This window comes from Rhinopithecus bieti, unplaced genomic scaffold (genome assembly GCF_001698545.2).
Source record: "Rhinopithecus bieti isolate Rb0 unplaced genomic scaffold, ASM169854v2 scaffold_15769, whole genome shotgun sequence".
NCBI classification, from domain to species: Eukaryota; Metazoa; Chordata; class Mammalia; order Primates; family Cercopithecidae; genus Rhinopithecus; species Rhinopithecus bieti.
In genome coordinates, this window is record NW_016809129.1 from 1,080,844 (window position 1) to 1,091,173 (window position 10,330).

Here is a 10,330-nt window from a genome sequence, read left to right on the forward strand (position 1 = left end):
AAAAAAAAAAAGAAATTCTCCAAGAAAATCCTATTCAAAATCTTCCAATGGCTTCCTAGCTCACTTAGAATAAATAGCCAAGTCCTTTCTACATCCCATAAGAATCTACAGAATCTTTTCCCTGCTTATCCCTCTGACAATATTTTCTACAAATATTTCCTACTCAGCCATTACTATCCAGCAACACAGACTTCCTTAATATTCTATAAACATTTTGGCCGGGCGCGGTGGCTCAAGCCTGTAATCCCAGCACTTTGGGAGGCCGAGGCGGGTGGATCACGAGGTCAGGAGATCGAGACCATCCTGGTTAACAAGGTGAAGCCCCGTCTCCACTAAAAATACAAAAAAACTAGCCGGGTGAGGTGGCGGGCGCCTGTAGTCCCAGCTACTCGGAGGCTGAGGCGGGAGAATGGCGTGAACCCGGGAGGCGGAGCTTGCAGTGAGCCGAGATCGCGCCACTGCACTCCAGCCTGGGCAACACAGCGAGACTCCGTCTCAACAATAACAACAAAAAACATTTCATTCATATACCTGCCTCAAGTCCTTGACACTTCTTCTTCCTTCTACATGGACTATTTTGCCTCCAGATGTCCATTTTTCACTTCAATTATTTTTCTGCTTAACCATTGCTGCCTTGCAGATGCTTTCCCTGACCTACATAAAAATGTAACATTTGTAATTCTTTAATGTCTTGCGCTACTGCCCCCTCCATATCTCTTAAAATTACATGAGTTTATAAAATATGTTTGTATATTGTCTTTTCCCCAGTAAATATAAACAACAAAATGGCAGGAACTTCATATTTTTGGTTCCATCATTTTCTAGTATAGTGCTTGTTATGTTATTGAAACAACAGACATTTTGAATCAATGAGTCAGTTATGCCAGCTGCATGGATCCTGAACATGTCTGACACACAGAAAGAGATTAGCATCTCTCTTTGCTTCTTATACTTTAATGCTTTAGCCCTGTGGTCTTCAATGTGAGACATGCATTCTCTCAGAGAAATGAGAAGGCTTTCCAAAGGATATGCAAGTACAGATAAAGTTTTAGAAAAAAATTAACAATTTCATGGAAGAACAATTTATATGCAGTAAAATGCACATACATGATGTATACCATTAACTGAGTTTTGACATATGCATTCAGTCATGAAACAAAGATAATTAAGATAATGGTCACCCCAGAAGTTTTCTTCTGTCCCTTCCTACCACTACCCACCTCAGACTCGATCACTGAACTGCTTTTGTCACTATAGATTAATTTACATTTTAAAGAATTTTATATTAAGGTACGTCAAATAATAGGTACTCCTTTCTGCTTGACTGAACTTAATTACTTCCGGGTTCAACCATATTGTCATAGATACAATACTTCATTCCCTTCAATGCTGATTAGTATTTTCTTTTTGTTGTTGTTGTTTTGTTTTTTAGATGGAGTCTCCCTCTGTCTTCCAGGTTGGAGTGCAGTGGTGGGATCTCTGCTCACTGCAAGCTCTGCCTCCCAGGTCCACACCATTCTCCTGCCTCAGCCTCCAGAGCAGCTGGGACTACAGGTGCCCGCCACCAAGTCCGGCTAATTTTTTGTATTTTTAGTAGAGATGGGGTTTCACCGTGTTAGCCAGGATGGTCTCGATCTCCTGACCTCATGGTCCGCCCGCCTCAGCCTCCCAAATTGCTGGGATTACAGGCGTGAGCCACCACAACTGGCCAGTTTTGCCCTGTTTTTATTGGTATGTTTGTCTTATTATTGAGCTGTGTTTTTTATATGTCTTCAAACAAGATGTTCGTTGAATGTATGTTTGCAAATATTTTCAAAAGCAAATGTTTAAAATTTAGAGCAAGTCCAACTTATACATTTTATCTGTACAGTTTCCCTTTTGTATTCTATGTAAGAGGGTTTTCACATAAGGTTTGCACTGCCAAAATGAAAGTGAATATGATTTTCCCATGTTGTTCTAGAGGTTTTATATTTTACTTGTTACCTTTATGCTCCATTTTTAGTTAATTTTGGCAGAAGATATAAGGCAAAGGCCAAGGTTTTTATTTTGCCTATTGCCATCCAATTTTTTCAGCATTATTTGTTAAACTTGACTTGGAATTTTTGCAAAATATCCATTAAACATAAATATTTTGATCGTGTCCTAGACTCTCTATTCTGTTCCATTTTCTAATTTGTTCAATTTTGTGTCTATTTTCATTAGTACGGATTGATAATAAGTCTTGGAATCAGATCCTGTATTTCTACTTTTAATCTACTTTTAAGGTAGATAATCACGTTGTATAAAAAGAGTTGCCCTTCTTTCTTTGTAATTTGGATATGTTTTACTCCTACTCCTTGACTTCCTGTACTATCCAGAACCACCAGTGCCATCTCCAGACTACCATATCTCAAAATAGAAGTGATGAGAGCAGATGTCCTTGCCTTGTTCCCAAACTTAAGGGAAAATGTTTTCAATCTTCCATAATGAAGTATGATGCTAGCTATAGGGGTTTGTACATTCAGGTTAAGAAAATACTCTTCTCTTTCAGTTTTATGGTAAGTTTTTGTTCACTTGCTTTTTTAAATCGTCAATGAAATAATTAACATTTTAAAATCAATCCATTTAATTCACTGTATCAGCAGAATAATGGGAAAACCTTATACTTACATTATCTCAAAAGTTGTACAAAGAATATTTGATAAAATTTAACTACTCATGATGAAAACAATTGCAAACTATAAATAGAAATGAACTTCTAGGAAGTGTATGGGGAAGTAGGAGATATAGAGAAGTTGGTTAATGGGTAGAAATATATAGCTTGATAGAAGAAATAAGACCTTGTGTTTGATAGATCTGTAGGGTGACTATAATTTACAATAATCTGTTTTATATTTCAAAATAGTTAGAAGAGACTAATTCAAATGTTTCTAGCATAAAGAAAAGGCAAGTATTTAAGGTGACAGATATTCTAATTATACTGATTTTACCTTTATGAATTAAATTAATATATTAAATTATTACGTGTACCCCAAATTAAAAAAAAAAAAACTTTCTTAATGTGATAAAGGGTATCTACCAAAAAATACTACAGAATCATCATACTTCATTATATGTTTATTGAATAGGAATATCTTAATGAATAGAAAGAGAATGAAGGGCTCAATAGACTGGAGGTCCCATGAATTAGAAAGAAGAACATACTAAGATTCACTGAAAATAAGATGAAGGAAAGTAAAAATGTATTCTTTTGGAGTAGTTTCGGGTGATGACAAATACCAAAAAGTGTCTACAGGATAGGCTGATTGAAGTAAAATAGAGGAGTAAATTTTTTCCATTGAGCAACAAGGCATAGTAATTCTACTCGAGGCTGTCTCTATTGAATCTTTAGGGCAGTGCTGGGCATAGCACTTTCGGAGATGATGAAAATGTAGTATCAGTGTATTCTTAAATGCAGTAGCAACTAGCTTCATGTAGCTATTGAACACTTCAAATATGTCTAGGGTGACCAAGAAATTCAATTTTTAGTTTCATTTAATTTATTTAGTTTAGATTCAAGTAGCCACTTGTAGCCAGTGACTACCATGTAGCAAAGCATAACTTCCGGCTATCAGTTTCACCATGGCTGAGCTGGTAGAGCATTTTCTTTCCCCAGAGTCCCGCAAAATTTCACTTAAACCATTTCTAAGTCTTTCACCTTTCACCTATATTTTTTCAAGTTCTGAAATACCAAGTCACTAGGCTGTTAGGAAATAGAGGGATTAGGCAATGCTCTATTACTTATTTCTCTCATATTATTTTTTTCCTCTCTTTTGTTTTCTCTCTCCTTCATGTCCTGCTTTCAGGGTCAATCACCAAGCACAATGTCAAAAACATTATGATCATTCAATACAGTGTAGCTATTATAATAGTCTTTTTCTAATTATATACACTACCATCAGGAGTATCTTTTATGCAATTATTTCAATACATTTGGGATTACTTCTACAGTAAACTATCTTAAAACCAAAATTACTGATTCAGAGAGTATACAATTTTTTTCAATTTGCTTTTCAAATTGCTTTCCAGAAAGATTTTATCAATAACAGTTTTTTATACAAATTGCACCTCTTAATTCCTATCTACTAGTCATATATTTTCTATCTTGAAAATTAGTTGCAAAATGGAATCTACTATTGTTTTATTTTGCATTTGTTTGATTATAGACCACATTCATACTAGAACCAGTGACAGAGTCCTTTAGCATATTTCATATGATATAGAGTTTTCATCCCTCATTTCTTTCTACTTCTTCAGGGCACAAACTCAGAATACTTTTTGTTATGCTCAAATGGCAAGAACATGTGTCTCCCTTGAAAAGCACCAGCATGACATTGATTTTCTCTAACAGAAGTCCGAATTAATGCTCAGTTTTAAGATATTTGCTCAATAACGCAGCAAACAAAATAGTTTTTTTTCTGGAAGTTTCAACTTTCCTAGAGAATTAGGAAATCATTTGCTAATAACAGGAAATAACCAAGACCAGGCACAATTACCCAGGTTTTCTTTGGACAACAGTACCCTCCTGCTCTCAACTCCTGATAATCAATTGTCTTGTGAAATTCCAGTTGTGACCGTACTTTCTTGGATCACTCTGCCCGTTTTCCTCGGGCCTCTATCCATGTATTCTGTGTGCTATGAACTTTGTTAAGCCTTCTGATGTCCTCTCAGATACCTTGGATATCTGTAGCTTCTTAATATTTTTTAAAACACAACATTCTGGCTAGTTTCATCACTGATCCCAGAGGCTAGACCTACAGAGATCTGGTAGGTTTTGGAGTGAAGGAGAAGGCTTACATGGAAAAGAGCTGACATTATGCCTACAAATCAGAAACAAATATAAAGATTCAAGTAGAAATTACCTGTAGAGTATTGATAATTGTGAAATTCTCCAACCAGTAGGTGGAAGCAGACTCCTATCTATAGAGATAGATAGTCTAAGCAGTTCACACATCTGAGTATGCTAAGTCATTTAGCACTTGCAGCAAAGAAAACTTTCACTTTTCAGCAATCAGGAATCAGCTGTTTCTTGGGGAAATATTTATGCAATCACTAATCCCTACTCAAAGGAGATTAGGTGCCTAAACAAATTTAACTCATGCTTGGGCTATTGCAATATTTTCACAGGCAACTCAGGTTAGGGGATATAAACCTAATAAAAAAAAAACTTTAAATCATCATCTTAGTAGGTGTTTAATGCTAACAAATTGTGTTACAAAGGTTCCTTGTTAAAATGAATGCTGTTATTGTCTCATCCTCCCCAAATACTGGTCCTATTTGTCTTAGAGTTAGTAAGAGAGGACTGGAATAGGAAGGATAAATTCTGCATACTAGCAGAAAAGGTAGCGAGCAGGATGACATACTTGATTGAGTAAAAAGGATGATGTAACCTGTGAGCTCCAGGAGGGCAAGAATATATATCTATGAGGTTTGCTTCAAAGGTTAACAAAATTCTGGATACCTGGGGCACAGTTATTAAATATTTGGTGAATAAAATGTTGAATGACAAACTTGAAGTATGCACGGCCTCTGTTCCCAGGATTTGATATATCAAAATATTCTCTTAAAAATTATGCCGTGTGTGGTGGCTCACATTTATAATCACAGCACTTTAGGAGGCTGGAGCTGGCAGATCACTTGAGGTCAGGAGTTTGAGACCAGCCTGGCCAACATGGTGAAACCCCATCTCTACTAAAAACACAAAAATTATCCAGGTGTGGTGGTGTGTGCCTGTAGTCCCAGCTACTAGAAAGGGAGGCTGAGGCAGGATAATCTCTTGAACTCAGAAGGCAGAGGTTTCAGTGAGCCGAGATGCACCAATGCACTCCAGCCTGGGCGACAGAGCGAGACTCTGTCTAAAAAAATAAATAAAATAAAAAGTATGCATTATATAAAAGAAAGGTGAAGAGCAGTGAAGATTGGTGGTATGGTAGGCCCAATCCTTGGAACCTGTGGATATTAATTTATATGGCAAAAGGAACTTTGCAGATATGATTAAGCTAAGAATCTTAACATGGGGAGAGTACCCTGGATTATCTGGTTGGGCAAACTTCTATTTTATCATTCAACATTTTATTAACATCCATGGGTTATAGCTCCAATCTGTGCTATACAGAGGCCACACAAACTTCTATTTTATCATTCAACTTTTTTTTTAACATCCACAGGTTATAGCTCCAATCTGTGCAATGCACTTTCAAAATGGAGAAATGGAACACGTCAAGGAATACAGGAAGCCGCTAGAAGCTGGAAAAAAGCCAGGAGACAGATTTTCCTCCCAGATCATCCAGAAGGAATGAACCGTGCTAAAACCTTGACTTTAGCTCATTACAAAGGATTTCAAACTTATAGCCTCCGTAAGGGTAAGGCAATACATTTATTTGTGTTATTTTAAGCCACCAAGTTTGTGATACTCCCACAGTAGCAGCAATAGGAAAATAATACAGATGGTAACTGGCTTCTTTGCCCCTAATCATCTCTCTTCCTTCACTAGCTCCCACACTCCTATCTCTTTCAGAGACTGTCAATAGTGAAATATTGAATCAAGGCCCCCTGAATAATATACACTCTTAAGAGATTAGAGTGTGTGATTACTGTTGCTATAATACAGGATTCAAGTCTAATAAGGTGGGCTCCAGGGACCTACACACCCAAGAGCTGGTATTTCCACCATTAAAAAGTATTCTAAACTCTTTCCTTTTGTTATGATTATTATTATTCTAAGTTACTATGCTTTCTTTTGGTCTTGGTGTCCTTCAGAATGCACCTCACACAACTCTAACAACATGAGCATAATTGACCAATGGTCTCAAGCACATTTAATCCCATTTTGTTATTTCCTTCTTAGAGGCCTAATATATTTGCTATCTTAAACAAAATCCAGTTTTATTTTTAATAGCGCTTTATTCTGGAACTTTCCCTAGTCATCTAGACCATTGACCATAGTTCTGTTTAGCCCATTTTCTTCTAAGAAATTGCATATGTTTTGTTCACTGTCACTTCAGATTGAGATTCTTCTCTACACTAGGGTATTATAATACTATTGTTCACTCAACCATAGCTATTCTATTTTCCCACAGACTCTGGTTGCTTTTCTGCCCATCCTTGGTCACGCTGGAGATAAAGTTTGATAAATCTCCTTAGATGAGGAAAAAAATGTGCTGGGGTTCAGATCACAGACTCTGAATACAGATGGTCTGGGCTTAAATCCCAGGTCTTTCACTTATGAAATGTGTGACTTGGTCAAGTTACTAAACCACGTCTCAGTTTTTCTATCTGTTGAATAGTAATAATAAAATATGAAATAAGAGGCTGGCCGCATTGGCTCACACCCAATCCCAGCACTTTGGAAGGCCAAGGTGGGCAGATCACAAGGTCAGGAGGTAGAGACCATCCTGGTTAACACAGAGAAACCCTATCTCTACTAAAAATACAAAAAATTAGCCAGCCGTGGTGGCACTCGCCTGTAGTCCTACTTACTCGGGAGACTGAGGCAGGAGAATTGCTTGAACCTGGGAGGTGGAGGTTGCAGTGAGCTGAGATCATGCCACTGCACTCCAGCCTGGGTGACAGAGTGAGACTCAGTTTGAAAAAAGAAAAAAGAAATAAGAGTATTGTGAAGATTAAATAAGTGAGCTATTTAAAGCATTTAAAACAGTGCTGGTCACAAAAGATCACATACTTGATAATAACTTTTGTATGAAAATCCGGAATACTCAAATTTATAGAGATGAAAAGTAGATTTGTGGTTGCCATGGGCTGGAAGAAGGAGAGAAAGAGAAATGACTGTTAATGGGCACTGAGTTTCTTTTAGGAGTGATGAAAATACTCTAAAATGAGGTAGTGGTGATGGGTAAACAATTCTGTGAATATATTAAAAACACCACTGAATTGTATACCTTTGAAATGTAAATTTTATCATAGGTAAAAAAGTATATATCAACCAAAAAATAATGCTGGCCCTTTGTATTGTGGTTATTTTAAATTATTATTGAGATCAATGTTTCCGGTCATCCTCTTCAGGAAGGAGGTGCTATGTACTGAATTGCATTTCTCCAAATTCATATGTTGAAGTCCTCATCCTAAAGGGGCTATAATTAGAGACAGGGTCTTTAGAAAATAATTAAGATTAAGTGAGCTTATGAGTGTGCCCTTACCTGAAAGAACTGGTGGCCTTATAAGTAGAGAAAGGAAGTGCTCTCCCTCTCTTCCTCTGTCTCTCTCTTTCTCTCCACGTGATCACAACGAAAAGGCCATGTAACAACTCAGGGAGAAGGTAGCTGTCTCCAAGCTAAGAAGAGGGCACTTACCAGGAATTGTATCAGCTGGCACCTTCTTCTTGGACTTCTTAGCCTGCAGAATACGAGAAATAAATTTCTTGTTTAAGCCATCCAGTATTCAGTATTTTGTAACAGCAGCCTGAATACTTTAGTACATAGTTTGTTGCCATAGAGTAGGGTGATGCTGCAACAAATACCTAAAAGTGTGGCAGTGGCTTTGGGGACTGGGTGATGAGTAGAGCCTAGAAAATTTTGAAGTGGCACTAGAAAAAGCTGAGATGACCATGAAGTGATTGTTGGTAGTAATTTGGACAGTAACAGCAATTATGGTGAGGGCTCAAAAAGAAAAGAGGAGAGTTGAAGAGAAAGCCTACATATAATCATAAACAAAATTTTGATAGAAGTATGAACATGAAATGCCATTCTAGTAAGGCCTCATAAAGTAATGAAGATCAGATCATGTGATGGGAAAATGGAGAAAAGGTTTTTTGTTTGTTTGTTTGTTTGTTTGATGGAGTCTCGCTATGTCACCCAGGCTGGAGTGCAGTGGTGTGATCTCGACTCACTGCAACCTCCCCCTCCCAGGTTCAAGCCATTCTCCTGACTCAACTCCCCAAGTAGCTGGGACTACAGGTGTCTGCTACCACGCCCGGCTAATTTTTTTGTATTTTCAGTAGAGACGGGTTTCACCATGTTGGCCAGGATGGTCTTGATCTCCTGACCTCGTGATCCACCTGCCTCGGCCTCCTGAAGTTCTGGGATTACAGGAGTGAGCCACCACGCCCAGCCAAAAGGTTCTTATATTGTGTCAGAAACACTGCCAACTGGGGCAAAGGAGAAAAAAAAAATGGAACAGAATGAAAGAAGTATATTGAACTTCTTAGATTCCACAGGGTAAGATTATGGAATTATTTGGTTCAAAAAAGGCAAGAGTGACCCTAAAGGCAATTCAGAGATCATCAAGGATACCACTCCCAAAGCTGGCAGGGCTAGTTTCTCCTTAGTTTCAAAGACTGGGGTTTTCAAATCTCTTCAGTTTTAGAGGGTCAAAATGCCCCCATCCAGCAGCTCAGGGTGGGGATATCCTTCCAGAGAGCCCTAGCAAGGCAGGTAATGCTGTTGTTCAAGTGGGCCTGGAGACTTCAAAACACTGAACCAGAGAAGATTACTTTTAAGCCTTCAGATCCAATGAAATTTACCTTGCTAGTTTTGGGGCTTGTTTAGGATTTGTCATCCTTTCTTCCAATTTCTTTCATTTGGAATGGGAATGTCTATCCTATGCCCATTCCACTACTGTATTTTGGAAGCTCATAATTTGTCTGACATTACAGGCTCAAAGCTGGATGGGAATTTGAGATATCTGTAATTCAGTAGAGATGTGTTCTATCAGCAGCACAGGATCTCAGCCCAGGAGAGTATCAATGAAAATAGTTGAGCTCAGTAAAATATTTGAAGAGATTCATTCTGAGCCAAATACGAGCGATCGATGGCCCGTCACACAACCCTAGGAGATCCTGAGAACATGCATCCAAAGTGGTGGGGTTACAGCTTCATTTTACAAATTTTAGGGGGACATACGACATCAATTATAACATGTAAGATTGGCCGGACGTGGTGACTCACGCCTGTAATCCCAGCACTTTGGGAGGCCGAGGAGGGCAGATCACAAGGTCAAGAGATCAAGAATATCCTGGATAACACAGTGAAACCCCATCTCTACTAAAAATACAAAAAGTTAGCTGGCCATGGTAGCAGGCACCTATAGTCCCAGCTACTCAGGAGGCTGAGGCAGGAGAATGGCATGAACCCGGGAGGTGGAGCTTGTAGTGAGTTGAGATCATGCCACTGAACTGCAGCCTGAGCAACAGAGTAAGACTCTGTCTCAAAAAAAAAAAAAAAAAAAAAAAAAAGCAAGATTTACATTGGTTTGGTCCAGAAAAAAGAGACAATTGGAAGCTGGGGCTTCCAGGTCACAGAAGATTCAAAGATTTTCTGATTGGCAATTGTTTGAAAGAGTTATTATCTAAAAAACC